This window comes from Triturus cristatus, chromosome 10 (genome assembly GCF_964204655.1).
Source record: "Triturus cristatus chromosome 10, aTriCri1.1, whole genome shotgun sequence".
Classification (NCBI taxonomy): Eukaryota; Metazoa; Chordata; class Amphibia; order Caudata; family Salamandridae; genus Triturus; species Triturus cristatus.
This window is the reverse complement of record NC_140593.1, coordinates 38,224,755-38,242,991: the sequence shown is the minus strand read 5'-3', so window position 1 is coordinate 38,242,991 and position 18,237 is coordinate 38,224,755. Positions and strand designations below refer to the sequence as shown.

Here is an 18,237-nt window from a genome sequence, read left to right as displayed (position 1 = left end):
CGCGGGAGGAGTCTCTGCCGGCTTCCCACATCCTGTGGTAGCCGGCATTGCTTTTGAACAGTTGCTGCTGATCTTGCAGCTCCCTCTGTCCAAAAGCAACTCTGCTCCGCTTCATGCAAGCAAGAGCATTTATTCAGTTTGCATTTGCTAGAAGCAGAGCAGAGTTTGCTATGGCTTGCCATAGCAAACAGCAATGTTGTGGGAGTGGGCACCCTGGGACATTGCAGGTGCCGGCCAATCTTCTAACTTGCCCCAGGGAGGTGGTGGACCCCAGGCCTGCGGGGGGTCCATGTGTCCCCTAAGAATTATTTTAAGATTAAGCTCAGGAAGGTGGCAGTCCTGGGGGATGGGGGGACCAAGAGGCCCCCCATCTAAAAAATAAATAAGCCCCGGAGAGGTGGTGGTTCCAGGGGCATCAATGAGCTCCAGGGGGTGGGCTTGTGCCCCCTCCTTTATTAAAATGCCCCAGGGACCAGGCCTACCCGGAGGCCAATTAGAAATGAAGCACGAAAACCTGTGTTCGTTTTTTTTCTTTTCGGCAGAATCTGTGGATCCCACTGAAGATAATTTAAAAAATCATCTTTTGGGGGTGTGCGAGTCCCTGTGGGAGTGTTGGCAGCCAATCAGATATCAGCACAATATTGAGAGAGGGGAAGGATCCTCTGCTTCCCCAGATAAACAACTCGAAATTTCTTTACATTTCACTGAACAGATTTACACCAAATCACAAAAAGGCACTACCCTGAACCAACATCTACCTTACTGCCAAATTTGGTGTAATTATGTTCAGCAGTTCGGGCTGTAGCTGTGTCTAATCTTCCTATAGAAATTAACATTGGGAAAACGCATTTTAGAACCCCCCCCCCCTTTTTCTCTGCCCCTGCTTGATGGATCAATTCGTCAAAAGATGCCAAAGTTATTTGCAAAACAAAAATGTTCTCCCACGCTTTGTTATTAATCGAACCTGAGGGGGGCCAGGTCTTGGGGGGATTTGCTTGATACAGGAGGGGGGCACATGGGCCCCCCTCTTGGGGCTTACTAATGCCCCAGGGGCCAACACCTTCCCAGGGCTTTATTTCCAGTAAATGCAAAGGGATCCCGTATGGCCTCCTCCACGGCACCGGGGACCACCGCCATTTATATTTATAAATGGGGCCTCTTTGAACCTCCCAGCCCCCGTGACTGCCACCTTGCCAGATCTTTTTGTGTAAAGAAAGCGTGAACACCACCACAGCCCCAATGGAGGCCACCTCCCCTGGACTTTAAATTTAAATAATGCGGGGGGCTCAAAGGAGAGCACAATTGCTTTGACAGAGCGGAAGCTGTGTGTTAGCAGCTCCATCTCTGTCGGACTCCTCCCAATCCGGATTCCGCAGCAATCACAGCACCGAAACCGCCCACATTGCTGACACCAACGACATCAAGACCCTGCTGGACAACAGCGAATCCGCGGCCCTCATCCTCCTGGACCTCTTGGCCGTCTCCGACACCGTCTGCCATCACACCCTGCGCACACGCCTCCACGATGCAGGGGTCCATGACAAAACCCTGAACTGGATCTCCTCCTTCCTCACCGGCAGAACCCAGAGAGTCTGACTCCCCCCCTCCCCCCCCCCCCATTCCGAACCGAAGCCACCACAATCAACTGTGGCGTACCCCAAGGATCATCCCTCAGCCCAACCTTCTTCAACATCTACATGGCACCTCTCGCCAACATCGTCCGTGCACACCACCTCAGCATCATCTCGTACGCCGACAACACCCAGCTGATCATCTCCCTCACCAAGGACCCAGCCATCGCCAAATCCAACCTCCACGAAGGAATGAAGGCCGTCGCAGACTGGAAGAAGTCCAGTCGTCTGAAACTGAATGCCGACAAGATGGAGGTCCTCATCCTCGGTCCCACCCCTCCGCATGGGACGACTCCTGGTGGCTGGCCACGTTGGCAGCCTGTTGTAATATGCTAATTTTGTGTTATGTCATTTCTGACATCTCTGTGAGGTGATGGGGTTCTAGAGTGCCAACTCATCATGAGCTGGTTGTAGGAATGTTGGGTGAGAGATAGAGATGAATCTGCTGGCAGTTGGTTGGCTGAGCTGTAATACCTACATCTTCAATTAAAGAATCTGATTCATCTACAAATGATCTCTGGATTCTTATTCATCCCTCCAAAGTGTACTTTTTAACACTGGCGACGACTGGGATTCTACAGCTCAACTCCAGACAACAGCATGAAGTGTTAATCAAGAAACGATTTTCATCCTCTCTACTTTGCTGAACATTCAAGTAAGACTTTCTTTGTACTTATCTTGATTTCTGACACACCTCGTCTGGCAACATCAGCATTCCACATCAAACACCTTACAGCCCATCGTAACGCTTCTGTTCTGAACGCTAACTGACTTCACTACTATCTGTTGTAATCAAATTACAAGCAAGTATTTCTACGTGAGACATATTTCAGTTCATGAAGATATGGTGTAAGAACACATGCCTATCGTTTGACTTATTATGGATGTAACTTCGTAAAATTTGCTGGTCCGGTTGTCAAATGATTTAAATTTGTGACTTACAGTTTTTTTTTTGCTCGCGCCTTTCCTCGAGCAAACTTCCAGTTCTCGTGCAGCATTGTTCTGACGAGTGAATTGCCATTGTTAACAGCAGCGTCACAGCGTAAGCAGCGTCTTCTGCCGAGCTTGGTGGAACGCATCGAACGTCACAGCGTCACAGCTTCCTGGAACGCATTTAACGTCACAGTATAAGCAGCGTCTCCTCCTGAATTGGTTCCTTGGCAACCGCAAAGCAGCGTCTTCTTCCGAGTTTGCTGGAACGCATCTAACGTCACAGCGTCACAGCTTCCTGCAACGCGGTGTGAGCAGCGTCTCTTTCCGATTTGGGTTCCGTTCTTTAGCAACGGCAAAACTGACGCTTAGGACGCACCTTCTTCCTCGTTGTTTTTTTTTCAGACGACTGCATTGTCTGATTTGTATGCCACACTGTGAAAACGATTCCTCAACATTTTCAGAGCAACGCTGACACGCACAGCCATTTACCAGTACGTGCTGTTTACATTTCTTTGTAGTGTGACCTTTTGCCAAGTTACGCTGACACGCACAGCTTTTGAGAGAAGTTTAAAAAAAAATTAATTACTTTAACGTGCTCATAACATAGCAAAGTGTGGACCACGTCGTGGGATCATCTTTCTGACACTCTTAATACAATGCTGATACGCACAGCTATTTACTTGATGGTACAATTACATTGTTACTGCGTGTCATTTTGCTAAATAACGCTGACACGCACAGCTTCTAGCATTGGTGAACGTTATCACTGAGTTATACATCACAAATTCCAGTAAGTACTATTACAGTTGGTACTGCGTGTCAATTTGTCAGATTACGCTGGCACGCACAGCTCAATACACTTTACTGATACACGTTTTTTTTTACACAAATGTTTTTTGTTGTAAATTAAGTTTGGTTAATACTATGTCTGTACAGTTTGTTCCCTGGTTCATATTTAGACGAGCTTAATTTATACCTATGATATTAGCATTTGGTGAGGTTTGAGTGGCTACATAAGTTAAGAATATTCATAATTTTTATCTTCAAAGTTTCTGAGTCATGCAAAATGTTACGGCTGCACCGTTTTTCTTACAATCACCAGGTGATCCACCTATTAAGTGGTCTAAATGGAAAAAGGTATTTGAGCGTTATGCTCGGGTATGCGGTACCTCTCTCAGTATTGAGAGGAAAACGGCTCTGCTAATGCTCTGTCTTGGATCTGAGGGTCAAGATGTCTTTGATCATCTGCCTGACGTTCCAGGCAGTGCTGCTGCGGGTTTGAATGAATTTGAACAATGCATATATAAGCTTGACTCTCATTACCTACCTAAAGTTAGTACTATTTTGCAACGCTATCACTTTGGAAGGCGGATGCAGAAAGAAGGTGAAAGTATAGAAAATTATGTAACAGATCTCAGACGTTTAGCCTCCACTTGCAAATTTGATATCCTGATTGAAGAAAGGATAAGAGATCAATTTATGCTTGGTTGCATCTCTGAGAAAGTGAGAGATGAACTGTGGCTAAAAGATGAACCATCTCTTGATGAAGTCTTAGTAATAGCTAAAAGAATAGAACACTCATTAGCGTGTGTTAAAGAAATAAAAAAGGATCTTGACAAGGTAGTTTCTGATGTTACAGTGGTTAATACTAATGTGTCCCACAAACCTCCTGAGTCTGTAGGGAAATCCCTGAATAAGGACAAGTCAAGTAATAAGTCTCCAGCTCAATTAAAAAAGAGTGGTAAGTGTTACAGGTGTAATAGCACAACTCACTGGGCGAATGATAAGTCTTGTCCTGCCCTAAATACTATATGTTCTTTCTGTAAAAAAAAGGGTCATATGGTGAGTGCATGTAGAATCAAGGCTTCTAAAAGCGCAATAAATGAAGTTTCTCAAAAAAATACAACCGATCTACATGATTTTGAATGTGGACAAATTATAGTTCAGGTTGGAAGTGATGGACCTTTGGATTTTATACTAGTAGAAGGTCATAGAACTAAAGTGTTATTTGATTCAGGAGCTAAGATTACAATTGTTTCTAATAAATTCTTTAATGACAATTTGAGCTCCAAGGTAAAACTCTTGAAACCTGACATTCGTCCCACCGCATATGGTGGTGATCCTATTGAACTGAAAGGATACTTTGTGGGATTAATTGAATTTGAGGATCGTTTTACCTCCGGGAAGATCTATGTTTCTAAAAAGGGGGACAGTATTATTAGCTGGTGGCACCAAAAAGACTTGGGTGTCATGTTAGATCCTAATAGTATACCTCCCATCATTATCAAAGATAGGAATGTCATTAAGTCAATAGACAACACATCCCTACTGTCACAACTTATGACAGAGTATCCCCTGGTCTTTGGTGAAAAGTTGGGTTGCCTTAAGGGTTACTGTCATAGAATAAAATTGATCCCAAGTTCGGTTCCGGTTTCCAGCAAGGTGCGGAATGTTCCTTTTACTGTCAAAGAAGATATGCTCAAAGAAATTGACAAACTTAAATCTCAGGGAATCATTGAAGAGGTTGAAGGGACATCTTGGTTGGCTCCAGTCGTAGCTGCTAGAAAACCGGATGGGTCTCTGAGGTTGTGTGTGGACCTGAGACAACTTAACAAGTGTGTACTGGTAGACAAATATCCCCTTCCAAACATTTCTGAACTATTGAGCATGGTGGCAGGAGCGAAAATATTTAGTACAATTGATCTGACGTCCGCATATCATCAAATTTTACTTGATGAATCTTCTAGAGATTTGACTGCGTTTGTTACGCCTTTTGGGACGTTCAGATTTATAAGGCTTCCGTTTGGCCTGGTTTCTGCCGCTTCAGTGTTTCAACGAGTCATGGAGAAGGTTTTGGTTGATGTTCCGGGAATTTGTGTATATCAAGATGATATATTGGTGTATGGATCCGATGTAGTGGAGCATGGGAAAAGAGTGAGGCAAGTGCTTAGTAGACTTACTGCTCACAATTTGACTATTAAGCGGGAAAAGTGTAAGTTTGGTTTGGATAAGATTGACTACTTGGGACATACCATAAGTGCTGATGGGGTTGTTCCAAAAGCTGAGCTGGTAAACACTATTAAAGATCTGATGGCTCCCACATCTAAGGAAGAATTAATGCGCTTTCTTGGTATGGCTGAATACTACAATAAATTTATAAAGAATTTTGCAGATGTAACGTATCACATAAGGAATCTTCTAAAAAAGGGTGAGAAATTTTGTTGGGATGATTCTTGTGAGAAAGAATTTTGTGAGTTGAAACTCATGCTGCAAAATGCACCCAATCTTAGGAATTATGATCCCACTAAAATGTCCATTATTTCCACTGATGCAAGTTTGAAGGGACTTGGTGCAGTTCTATATCAGGGAGGTACTGCTCCTGAGAACACCATTATGTTCATTTCGAGAAGTTTGAAAGGGGCTGAAACCAGATATTCAGTCATTGAGCGGGAAGCTCTAGCGGTTTACTGGGCTGTTAAGAAATTCAAAAATTTTTTGTGGGGTACATCTTTTGTTGTTAAGACAGATGACAAACCATTGCGCGAAGTGTTAACTAGCAAAGGCATTGATTCTATTTCGCCGAGAATTTCAAAATGGGTTGTTGGTTTGCAAGGTTTTAATTTTGTTGTCAAATACATTCCGGGTAGTGAGAATCTTGTGGCAGATGCACTTTCAAGATTGGTTCCGTCTGCTGAACCATATCTACTTGACTCTGAGAAGGATATTGATTTTGGTCATCCTCATGATTTTGTATGTGTGGTGGATTATGAGGTGATTTCTCACAAACGGTGGATAGATGCTTGCAAGGCTGATGCATCCATTCAGGAGGTACTAAAACTTATTTGCAATGGTTGGCATCACAAGGAACAGGGTGGTTCTTTAGTGAAAGATTTTTGGTTGGTGAAGGATCAACTTTCTGATTGTGATGGTTTATTGTTGAGGGGTCACCGATTGGTTCCGCCCACATCTCTAAGAAAGGAATTATTGAATTTAGCCCATGAGGCGCATCTAGGTATTTCCAAGACGAAGGAAAGAATACGCTCAAGTTATTGGTGGCCAGGAGTGGATATTCAAGTTGAACATCTGGTTCGAGAGTGTGTTCAGTGTACCTTAAGTGAAAAAGGCCTTAAGACTAGAACTCAACCTATGGAAAAAAGATCTCGCCCTAGTGGCCCGTGGAAAAATATAGCTTTAGATATTTTAGGACCTATTCATGGGGATGGTTCAGACTCGTTTGTTATTGTAATTATGGATTTGTTTTCAAGGTGGCCGGAGATATTTGTTGTGCAAAGTATAGACACTAAGAGTGTTATAGTTTGCTTAAAGAAACTCATCGCTAAGGAAGGTATTCCTGAGACTATTTTGACTGACAATGGAGTTCAATTAGTCTCTGCTGAAATGGAAAATTTTCTTAGTGGTTGTGGTATTATACATAAGAAGTGTGCTCTGTATCACCCAGAGTCAAATGGCACTGTAGAGAGATTTAATCGTGTTCTGAAAGATACTCTCTCTTTAGCCAAGCAGAATGGACTTGACTGGAGAGAGGAAATATCCAAAAGAGTCTGTATATATCGTTTTGCTCCTCATTCTACAACTGGAAAGTCTCCTTTTCTTTTGTTTCGGGGAAGGAATCCTGATACATTTCTAGAACCTCCTTGGGTGAACAAATTTCTGTCAACCAAGGGTGAAGTTAAGGGTTCTATTTCCTGGAAAGACAAGGAGGATTCTATGTGTATCAAGAGTAAAGAAAACTATGATATGCGACATGCTGTCAAAGTGACAAAAGTATTAGTTGGCGACATGGTTAGGATTAAAAAACCTGGGTTTTGTGTTGCTGGTGCTAAATTTTCCAAACCTATTAAAGTGATAAAAGTTTTTAATAATGCAATAAGAACTGCTGATCACAGAGTGTGGAATTTGAGTAGGGTAGCTTTGTGTAAAGGAAATGAGGAAGTGTTTTTTTCTCAGGATTTGCCAACAAAGAAAGCAGTTCCTCAAGGGGAAATAAGACCTACCAGAGTTTCACGACCTACCAGAGTTTCACGCACACCTTCTTATTTGAAGGATTATGTTGTATAATGTTATGTTGTTTGTTGTATTTTCAATGTACATGTAAGGAGGGAGATATGTTGTAATATGCTAATTTTGTGTTATGTCATTTCTGACATCTCTGTGAGGTGATGGGGTTCTAGAGTGCCAACTCATCATGAGCTGGTTGTAGGAATGTTGGGTGAGAGATAGAGATGAATCTGCTGGCAGTTGGTTGGCTGAGCTGTAATACCTACATCTTCAATTAAAGAATCTGATTCATCTACAAATGATCTCTGGATTCTTATTCATCCCTCCAAAGTGTACTTTTTAACACAGCCGCCCTGACACCCACCAACCACACTCGCAACCTGGGGTTCATCCTGGACTCAACACTCTCCATGACCCAACAAGTCAAAGCTGTCTCCTCCTCCTGCTTCAACACCCTCTGCATGCTCCGCAAGATCTTCAGATGGATCCCCACCAAAACCAGAAAAACAGTCACCCATGCCCTCGTCAGCAGCAGGCTGGATTACAGCAACGCCCTCTACGCTTGAACCATGGCCAAAATCCAGAAAAGAGTTCATTGCATACAAAAGGCCTCCGCACGCCTCATCCTCAAAATCCCTTGCCACAGCCACATCAATGCCCATCTGAGAGACCTGCACTGACTCCCGGTACACAAAAGGATCACCTTCAAGTTCCTCACCCACGCTCACAAAGCACACCATAACACCAGACTAGCATACCTCAACGAACGGCTCACCTTCTACACCTCGAACCACCAGCTGCAATCCGCTGACTTCGCCCTCGCCACCGTCCCACGCATCTGCCGTAAAAACACCGGTGGCAGATCATTCTCCCACCTCGCCGCCAAGACATGGAACACCCTCCCCATCCACCTGCATCAGACCCAGGACCTGCTGACCTTCAGGAGACTCCTCAAGACCTGGCTGTTCCATCAGTAGCTGCGACATCTCCCACCCCCCCAGCACCTTGAGACCATCACGGGGGAGTAGCGCACTATACAAATGGTTGATTGATTGATTGATTGAAGCAATTCTGGCTCCCTCAGGAGGCGGGGAGCCATCAGGGACCACAGGGGCCTTGAGGCTCCCCCTGTGGTCTCCAAGTGTATAAAGCCGGTGCCCTGGGTGGGGCTAGGGCACCCAAACTACAGGCCAGGCTCTAGGGATGGAGTCCCCGAAGCCAAAATTGTTTGGCGAGGGGGGCCACGCAACCCCCTCCTATTATTTTAAAACATAAATAAATAAAAAAGGCGGGCACCAAGGGATGAGGTCCCCAGGGTGAACTCAGCCCATGAGAGGGGCTGCTCGGCCCTCCTCCCTTTTACTTAAAAAAAAATTAAAAGAAAAGGCTGGGCCCCAGGGGATGTGTTCTCCTGGGCTGAAAATGGCCCTGGGAAGGGGGGCACATGGCCCCCCTCCCCTAATGATTAAAAATAAGAATTTTAAAAATTCATCAAGTTGCCAGAGGCCTAGCCCTCTTACAGCATGCTCCACTCTGTAAATGCGCCTCCTGGCACACAACTGGTTAGTGAATGAAGTACCTTTGGCTTCAGAGGGTTCTTGGGGGGCCAGAAGACCTCCTGTTACCTCTAGTAAGTCCGACCCAGCAGGATTCCTCAGAGCTGGTCGAAGGCCCTGCCCCCTTTCTCCACCACTCTGCAAACGTGACACCTAGTTAAAAAAAACATAAAAATTGACTTAAAAAGTCAAAGGTTACTGGGACGTCATAGTTAGGAAATAGAATTTGAAAAACATTAGAAATTCACTTGAAAACCAAAGGTTACAATATCATTAGAGTTAGAAATAGAATGAAAAAAATGCTAGGAATTCATTGAAAAAAATAAAAGGTTTCAGGGGCCTTATAGTTAGGCCCAGATTTCTCTCGTACAAAACCAGTGAAATTCAGCAGTTATAGTTACCTGAGCTAACTATATCCTGTGCCCTTGCAATGCATTGCTTATGGTCTCACATATTACATCACTCATGACATGGTGAGTGACATCACTGATTACATCACTGATGATATCTTAAATTACATCACTGTTGAAACCACTGATTACATCATCCACAGACCCCCTCACACACCCACTCACACCCAAAACAACCTCTCATGTGCCCACTCACACACCCACACACCAACTCACATACCCATGCAAAGATCCATATATGTGCTCACACACCCACTCATTCTTCCATAGAGGCACTCATACACACACTCACTCACTCACTCATACAGCCAGTCACGCAACCATTCACTCACCCATACATCTACTCATACAACCAGTCACTCACCCATACAGTGAGTCATATACCCACACACTGACCCATACAGATACTCACATACCCACTTATTTACTGACAGTCACTGATACACCCACTCACTCACCCCTACAGCCGCTCAACATAGCCACTCACATACCCATGCAAGCACTCACACACCCACACAACCGCTGACATACTGCTTCACACGCCCATACAAAGACTCACACATCCCTCACTCGCCCATGTAGCCATTCACAGACACTCACTCTCCAAAACAGCCACACATGCACCAACTCACTTATAACAAACACCCACTCAAACAGCCACTCACTCTCCCATACAGCCACTTTCACACCCATTCACTCACTCATGCAACCATGCGGACAACCATTTACCCACCCATACAGTGACTTACACACCCACTTACCCACCAATAGAGCCACTCACACCACCACTCACTCACACAGCCACAGACATACCCACTCACCAGTACAACCACTCACACAGCAACTCACTCACCCACACAGCTATTCACACACCCACTTACATATATCCACACAGCCACTCACACACCCACACACCCATACACACAAGGATACATACACAAGGATACATAAAGTCACATAGCCTCTCACATTATATATGTTAGAATAGAAGCAGTATCACTCAGTAGTAGTGCACCTAGTATACTAATTTAGCTTTTGAAGTAGGTTAGTATATATGTCGAACAATCATAAACTAGAAAGCAAGGCACTTACATTCACTGGATGATGTCATGAGTGTTCTCATTTGAGATGTCATGAGTGATGTCACTGACCATGTCATGAGTGATGTAATATGTGAGGTCATAAACAGTGCATGTGCTGACATAAGTTATAGTTTGCACAAGTAACTATAACTGCTGAATTTCACCTGGTTTTGTACAAGTGAAATCTGAGTCCCTACAACCTTTGTTTTTTTCAGTGAATTTCTATGGGTTTTTTTAAATTCTATTTCCTAGCTATAACGACACTGTAACCTTTCTTTGCGTCCAGTGAATTTCTAAGGTTTTTCCAGTTCTATTTCATAACTATAACATCCTTTTAACCTTTGTTTTTTAAAGTAAATATATATGTATATATATACCACTGGTAGTTACCAATAGGTGGTTATAGTTAGGACAATGTTTCCGTAGAAAAACAATTTTTTGACTTGCCTATATCGTTGGCGCTGTTTGATGAATCTTAAAGAACTTTTCTTTAGAAAAGTGTCACAGTAAGTCTTGTTGTGCGTGTAAAGTTTTGGGGTGATCCATCAAGCAGGGGCCAAGAAAAAGTGGTGTCAAAAAAAGTGCATTTTCCCATGTTAAAGCCCATCGGAGCTTTTGACACGCCTGCAGCTCAAACCGCTAGATAATAAATGACTCCAAATAAGCAGAAATGTAGATTTGGTTACGCAGATTGTGCTTTTACTTATTCGGTGTAAATTCATTCAGTGGTTGTTGAGAAATATAAGAAAATAAAAAAAGTGATATCTCTAATTGCGGCTAATTGTGACTTTTGGCGAATAATAACGAATGCACGCACCAACAGGAATGCTGTGGCTGGTCACAACCTGTAGAAAAAGTTGCAGCCACCATAATATAGATTGGGGAACAGTTCCCGTAATGAGAATTCTGGAAAAAGCTGATACAAGGGGTCAGGGTAGGGGTACTCTGACCCCATGTTTGACAAATGAGGTGTTAATATAATAAGTTATTTGTCGATAATTGATCTTTTTTTACCATGTGCAATATTCACGAATACGCCATGACTGATAGCGCACCCCTGTGTAGTGCCCTGCAAATATCGCAACGTCTTCGCAGATTTTGATAAAAAGATACAAAAAATAAATATACACACACCCACCCTGAGTTCTACTTACACGCTCATACACCCACTCACAAACACTCATCCACCCAGTGTCAGACCCATTATTTGGCAGGTTTGTACCCTATCCAAGTTGGAACCCTTCCTTCTAGTCAGGGTAAGGGGATTTACACTACTAGAATAACTCCTGTTTGCCCCCTTGGTAGGTTGGCACAAGCAGTCAGGCTTATCTCAGTAACAATAAGTAAAGTGTTTGCACATAACACACAGTAATACAGTGACAACACTACAAAAAGACACCACACGAGTAAATAGCCTAAAACGATAAAAATCCAACATACAGTAATAAGGATATGAATATTGCAAGCACTGCTTCGTGATCAAACAAATCCAACAGTTCAGGCTGACTGCAAGCTTGAAGGCCAGCTACGATGTCTGGAAGACCTGCAAACAGTATCTTGGAAATGCGTGGCTTTGTGGACCTTGCGATGAGCTCCAAAGAGGCGGCACCATTGGTGTTGGCAGGTGTCGGTTCCGGAGGTCAGTGCAGGAGTCTTCGGGCCCTTGAAGTCACACGCCCTGCAGATCTAACTCCGTGGGGTTGAAGTCAGGAGTTCTGGCGTCGATAGCATCAGTGCTGTGATGCAAAGTGGGACAATGGGGCATGCAGTTCCCACAGGTCACAGTGCAGGCAGCAGCTCGGGAAAGGAGTCCAGTGTCATTGGTGAGACCAGGGTTGCGGTGTGAAGTGGGTCGATGCTACGTGTGGTGTCCACAGGTCATGGTACATGCAGCGGCATTGTCATTCCTAAAGCACTGTCATCAGTAGACCTAAGGTTGTGATGCGAAGCAGGTGATGCTTCATCCTGTGCCCACAGGTTACAGTGCAAGCAGCGGTGTTGGATGACGATGCTGGAGTCGATAGTGTCGACATTGGTGGACCAGCGCTGCGGTGTGGGAAGGGGCAATGCTTTGTGTACCTCATGAGTGGTGTCCGCAAGCCACGGTGCAGGCAGCGATGTCTATGTATGCATGGAGCATTGCCCTGGGTGAGGCCAGGCAGCGATGTAAAATGGGGTGATGAGAAGTGCGGTGCCTACAGATCATGGTGCAAGCAGCGGCTCGGTGACAGCATCAGGTGACGATGTCAGGGAGACCACGGTTGTGGTGCGAAGTGGGACAATGCTCACTGCGATGCCTTCAGGTCACAGAGTCGGCAGCGGTATGGTTGACGGTGTCATAGTGGTTTTTCTTCTGTTGCAGCACTAAACACACGGTTCCCAGTGCTGTTGGCAGATGTACCTGAAGTCTTTGATGTTCCCAAGACTTCCAACAAGAGGCAAGCTGTACTTAAAAGCCCTTGGAGAAAATCAGGCAGTACGTTGCAGAAAGTACAGTCCAGTCCTTTAACTGCCCAAGACAGAAGCAGCAACTATATGCCAGCTCAACAAAGCAACACACAGCAAAGGGGCACCACTCATCCTTTCAGCTCTTCCAGCTCTTCTTCTTGGTTCTTGGCAGGTCCCTTCGTATAAAAGAGTTCTATAGCTCCTCAGTTTTAAATCTAATACTTATAATATTTTTTCCCTTTGAAGTCTCTGTTCAAAAAGTCTCTCTGGCTCAACAAAACCAGTTCCGTCCTCCTTGGTCCAGCCACACTACAGGGGGTGGAGACAGCATTGTTCAGAGCAGCCCCAGCCTATTCAGGTGTCAGTGACAAATCCACCCACCACTCTAGCCCAAGATGGCCTATCAACATATGCAGGGCACACCTCAACTCCCTTTGTGTGAGTGTTTGGAGTGAATGCAAAAACAGCCCCTGTCAGTCTAAAACCAGGCGGTGAATCCACAAGCAGGCACACAGGATTGTTAAGCAAGAAAATGCCCGCTTTCTAAAGGTGGCATTTTCAAACCCACAAGTAAAAATACACCTTTACTAAAAGATATGTTATTAAATTATGAGCTCATGGAACCTAAACTCCATTTTTCTATCTTTTCCCAACTGAAATTTACATTTGTAAAATGTTACAAAGCAGCTCCAGTGATCATCTAAGGGAAAGACAGCCTTTCAATAGTAAAAAACAAAATGCATAGTATTTCACTATCAGGATATGTAATACACAGCAGCATATGTCCTACCTTTCACATACACTGCACCCTGCCCATGGGCTACTTTGGGCCTACCTTAGTGGTGACTTATATGTACTAAAAAGTAAGGGTTAGACCTGGCAAGTGGGTGTACTTCTGAGTTGAAATGGCAGTTAAAAACTGCGCATGCAGACACTACAGTGGCAGGTCTGAGACACATTTGAAAAGCTACTTGTGTGGGTGACACCATTGGTTCTGCAGGCCCCCCAGTAGCATTTGATTTACAGGCCCTGGGCACACGCAGTGCACTTGAATAGGGACTTACCAGTAAATCACACATGCCAATCATGGAGAACCAATCTTAACACAATTTACAGAAGAAGCACTTGCACTTTAGCCCTGAATATCAATGAAACAGTGTGCAGAGACACTAAACCAGCAAAAACGAAGTACAGCATACCATCAAAAACAGGAGGTCAGAAAGCAAAAAGACGGGAAACAAGCCAAAAGATGCCAGATCTAACACATGTCCCCTCCAGCTGAGAGTAGAGAGAACTTCCCACCCACTTGGGAGTTCTCTTCACTAAGGTAGAAGAACCTGGATAGACCATCAGCGTTGGCGTGTTCTGTGCCAGTGCGGTGTTCCACTGTATAATCCATTCCCTGCAGGGAGACGGACCACCTCAACAGTTTTGGGTTCTCACCCCTCATCTGCATTAACTTTCTGAGGGGCCTGTGGTCTATCTGAACTTGAAAATGAGTCCCAAACAAGTAGTGTCTTAGCTTCTTCAGTACCCAGACCACAGCAAAAGCTTCTTGCTGAATTGCATTCAACCTCTGTTCCCTGGGGAGTAGTCTCCTGCTAAGGAACAGTACAGGCTGGTCTTGGCCCTCTTTGTTCAGTTGTAAGAGCACAGCTCCCACCCCATGCTCTGAAGCATCTGTCTGCATTGTTTGGAGAAATTGGGTGCCTTGAGCATTGGTGCCATGCACATGGCTGCCTTCAGGGCATCAAAAGCGGTCTGTCAGGATTCAGTGCAGGTCACTTTCCTATAATAACCAGCGAGACCTAAAAAGGCTCTCACCTCTGTCAGTTTCTTGGGGGGGTTCCCAAGCCAGGATTGTGTCAATCTTAGGTTGTATGGGTGCCACCTGGTCGTTTCCTACCTGTCGACCTAAGTACACCACAAACCCCTGCCCTATCAGGCACTTACTGGCCTTGATAGTGAGGCACGCCTTCTGCAGAGCCTTCAACACTTCTCAGAGGCAGTGCAAGTGATCTTTCCAAATGGAACCGACCGTTGCAATATCATCCAGGTAAGCGGCACTGAAATCCCCCAGTCCAGCCAACGCCTGGTTGTGTTACGGATCGTTCTCGAGCGCGCTAGAGGAAGTTCGTACTGAGTACCCCCTCAAGAACTACATTACCCAGAAGCCCTAGGAGCGCATCACGCAGGACGCCAGAGCCGATGTCACACGAGCGCGTCCTCCACAAAGACGTGAGCGCCGCCACACAGCGCGTCGGAAATTCTTTCCAGAGGACGCTACGGATCCTCGCGCTTGCTGTGGATCATCTCAGACCTGGTGCTGTCGTGTGGGGGCTGCGGATTTAGTCCAGATTCGCTCCTCGTAAGCAAGGGGCCTCCAAGTTGTCCCGAAGGTCGGGTAAGGGTGCAGTGCACCAAAAACCGTGGCAGTCCCTCTGTTATCACCAGCCCCTCCTCCATTGGAGAGCACCGTTCTAGCTCATGCGGAGGAAGGGGAAGTTAACGACTCCTTGTTTACCTAACATTTAGTGGTATCGCTGCCACTTAAACACTGAACATTCCATGATAATCTTGCCCGGAGGCTTCCGGCTCATTTCATTTCTACCGAATCTGTGCTAAGAGGTTAAACTACATAAACCTCGTAGTGTCAAGCAGTGCAATAGTAAACCTTGACATCGTGTATCGACTCTGTTTACTTTACTTTTCCCATGTTGCATGTAATTAAGAAATTCCTACTGCATGAATTCTGACCTCAAGTAGAGGCTAGGAACTCCGTTGGCGATAAACTCTCTGTTTTAACACATTGTGTTCGTTGTTGTGTTGTTGTGCTCTTGACTCCATTCTAACAGGGATTCCTCCTAAGTTAGCGGTCTACGCGCTCTCCCTGTGAAGCAAGGTGGAGCATTGATTGGGGTAGGTGCTGGGAGGGAACTAAGCCGTTGTATTGTATGTCTAGGGGAGAACCTGTGCTCATTGGTGACGCTGTGTTATTGTCCTATGATTTCCTTGTTTATGTGTATTCACTCCTGTAGCCAACCCAACAAGAACATCAGTTAAGACCACCCTAAGAGGAGTTACGCCATAACGCCGCTTGTTCTTTTTGTTTCTTTACTGGTATATAGGAATTGTGGTATGGTTATGGTTCTTATCTAGACGGAGGTATTACCAACGAGTTAGGGAAGCTAGGTAGGGTATTAATCGTGTTTTTTTGTGTTTTTTACAGGTCTCCCTCCCTGCTGTCCCCATCCTTTCCTTCCCTCACTTGATCCTCCTAATGACCTGGGCCATTACGGCTATCTAGGCTTGGGTAGATCAAGAGGTGGACCAAAATTAGCAACAATCCAAACCCGAGGGCTGAACCAACGTGACAGAATTTCCGACCCACGAATTGAGTCGTCCTGGTCTCGCTTCGTTCTGGGGGATTCATACCTGGCAGCAGCGAGTCTCTGTGCACACCGGGAGACACCAGGAGTGACGGCGGCAGCGTGAGCAGCGGAGGCCCCGCCCCCTTGACCCCTGCACCTACATCTGCGCCTCGCGCCTCCCGCTTTGCGGAAGACGCTTCGTTCTGGGGGATTCATACCTGGCAGCAGCGAGTCTCTGTGCACACCGGGAGACACCAGGAGTGACGGCGGCAGCGTGAGCAGTGGAGGCCCCGCCCCCTTGACCCCTGCACCTACATCTGCGCCTCGCGCCTCCCGCTTCGCGGGAGACGCTTCGTTCTGGGGGATTCATACCTGGCAGCAGCGAGTCTCTGTGCACACCGGGAGACACGAGTGACGGCGGCAGCGTGAGCCACGGAGGCCCCGCCCCCTTGACCCCTGCACCTACATCTGCGCCTCGCGCCTCCCGCTTCGCGGGAGACGCTTCGTTCTGGGGGAATCATACCTGGCAGCAGCGACTCTCTGTGCACACTTGGAGACACCACGAGTGACGGCGGCAGCGTGAGCAGCGGAGGCCCCGCCCCCTTGACCCCTGCACCTACATCTGCACCTCGCGCCTTCCGCTTCGCGGGACGCGCGCGGGCGTGCGCCGGGCTAAGCCCGGGCAAAGGGCGGGCCGTCTGTGGCCGTCAGGGGCAGGAAGAGGCAGGGCTGGGCCCAGTCCCTAACAACGAACCATGGGTAAGCGTCAAATTGTGTCGAATGCAGATGGCGGTAAAAAACCAAAAGTACCTAGAAAGTCTGACTCTATAATATCGTATCTCTCTTCTGCTGTGGGGGCTCTGTCAAAGGAAATCGCCAATGCGGAACAGGAGCTGGGTATTGTATCTCCTTCCCCACTATCTCCATTGACTAATAGAGACATCATTGACGCACATCACGTACCCTTGGTCCCTGAGATCGTGGTTGTGAACCATAATACTAGTACGGCAGATGCTATTGTTCCACCTGTTTTAGACACTGTCGCTCCAACTTCGTCACGGCAGGCCCAGGTGTCTATTAGTAAGCCAAGGATGACCACTTAAAGGAGAAAGAAGGTAGCTGGGGCGCAAACTACAGTTCCTCTTCCTACTGAAGATAATGTGGACGATCATTTAGAAAAATTGTTTATTGACCGTATTGAACCCTTGTTGATGGGCATTGCCAAAGACATTGTGGACACATTGAATACCTGTTTAGCAAGTTTACTGAAGAAATGCGCCCTTATAGAATCTGTGGCTAACAAACTTGCGTTGACTCAGGATCCCTATATAGTGTCCGGGGAGTCCCTGGGTAATAAAGCTAACGCTCCAGTAAGGCAGGTCAGCTGTAAGTCAACTTTTAGCGACATAGCCCCAAACCTTTCTGGGCCGAGGGTTCCTCGTTTAATACCTAGCGGCATAGATTCTACCCAATCTATCTCAGGCCCATTGAATAGAACTTTAAAGCCCAAATGTTCCCCTGCTAGTTCCCCACCGTTAGGTTGCCAATTGACTATAAACCTGCCACCGGAGGCTGCGCCTCTTGTTGGCATATTTACAGGAGTCCCCCCACTTAAATTGGGAGAACCAGAACACACCACTGATTTAATAAGTAAGGCAAAACAATGGTGTACGGATTTCTCCAGTGGTGGGCTGAACATTTCAGGTAGAATAATTATGGCAAGACGGGTGGGTTGGATAGGGAACTCTACTAAACACATACAGGGGGATTGTGTTATAGTTAATTTC

At 45.9% G+C, this 18,237-nt stretch overlaps 1 protein-coding gene across 3 annotated transcripts in view; it reads right to left on the bottom strand.

Moving 5' to 3' along the window:
- LOC146788772 (uncharacterized) overlaps nucleotides 1-18,237 on the bottom strand; it is a 136,559-nt gene that overhangs the window by 52,080 nt on the left and 66,242 nt on the right. Inside the window, exon 1 of one of the 3 annotated variants that reach the window (XM_085630330.1) lies at nucleotides 9,163-9,258. The exons of the other annotated variants lie outside the window; for them this stretch is intronic. The gene's annotated coding sequence lies outside the window, so the exon portion shown is untranslated. Of the gene's footprint in view, nucleotides 1-9,162; nucleotides 9,259-18,237 lie in introns of those variants that run through there. 3 annotated transcript variants of the gene reach the window in all.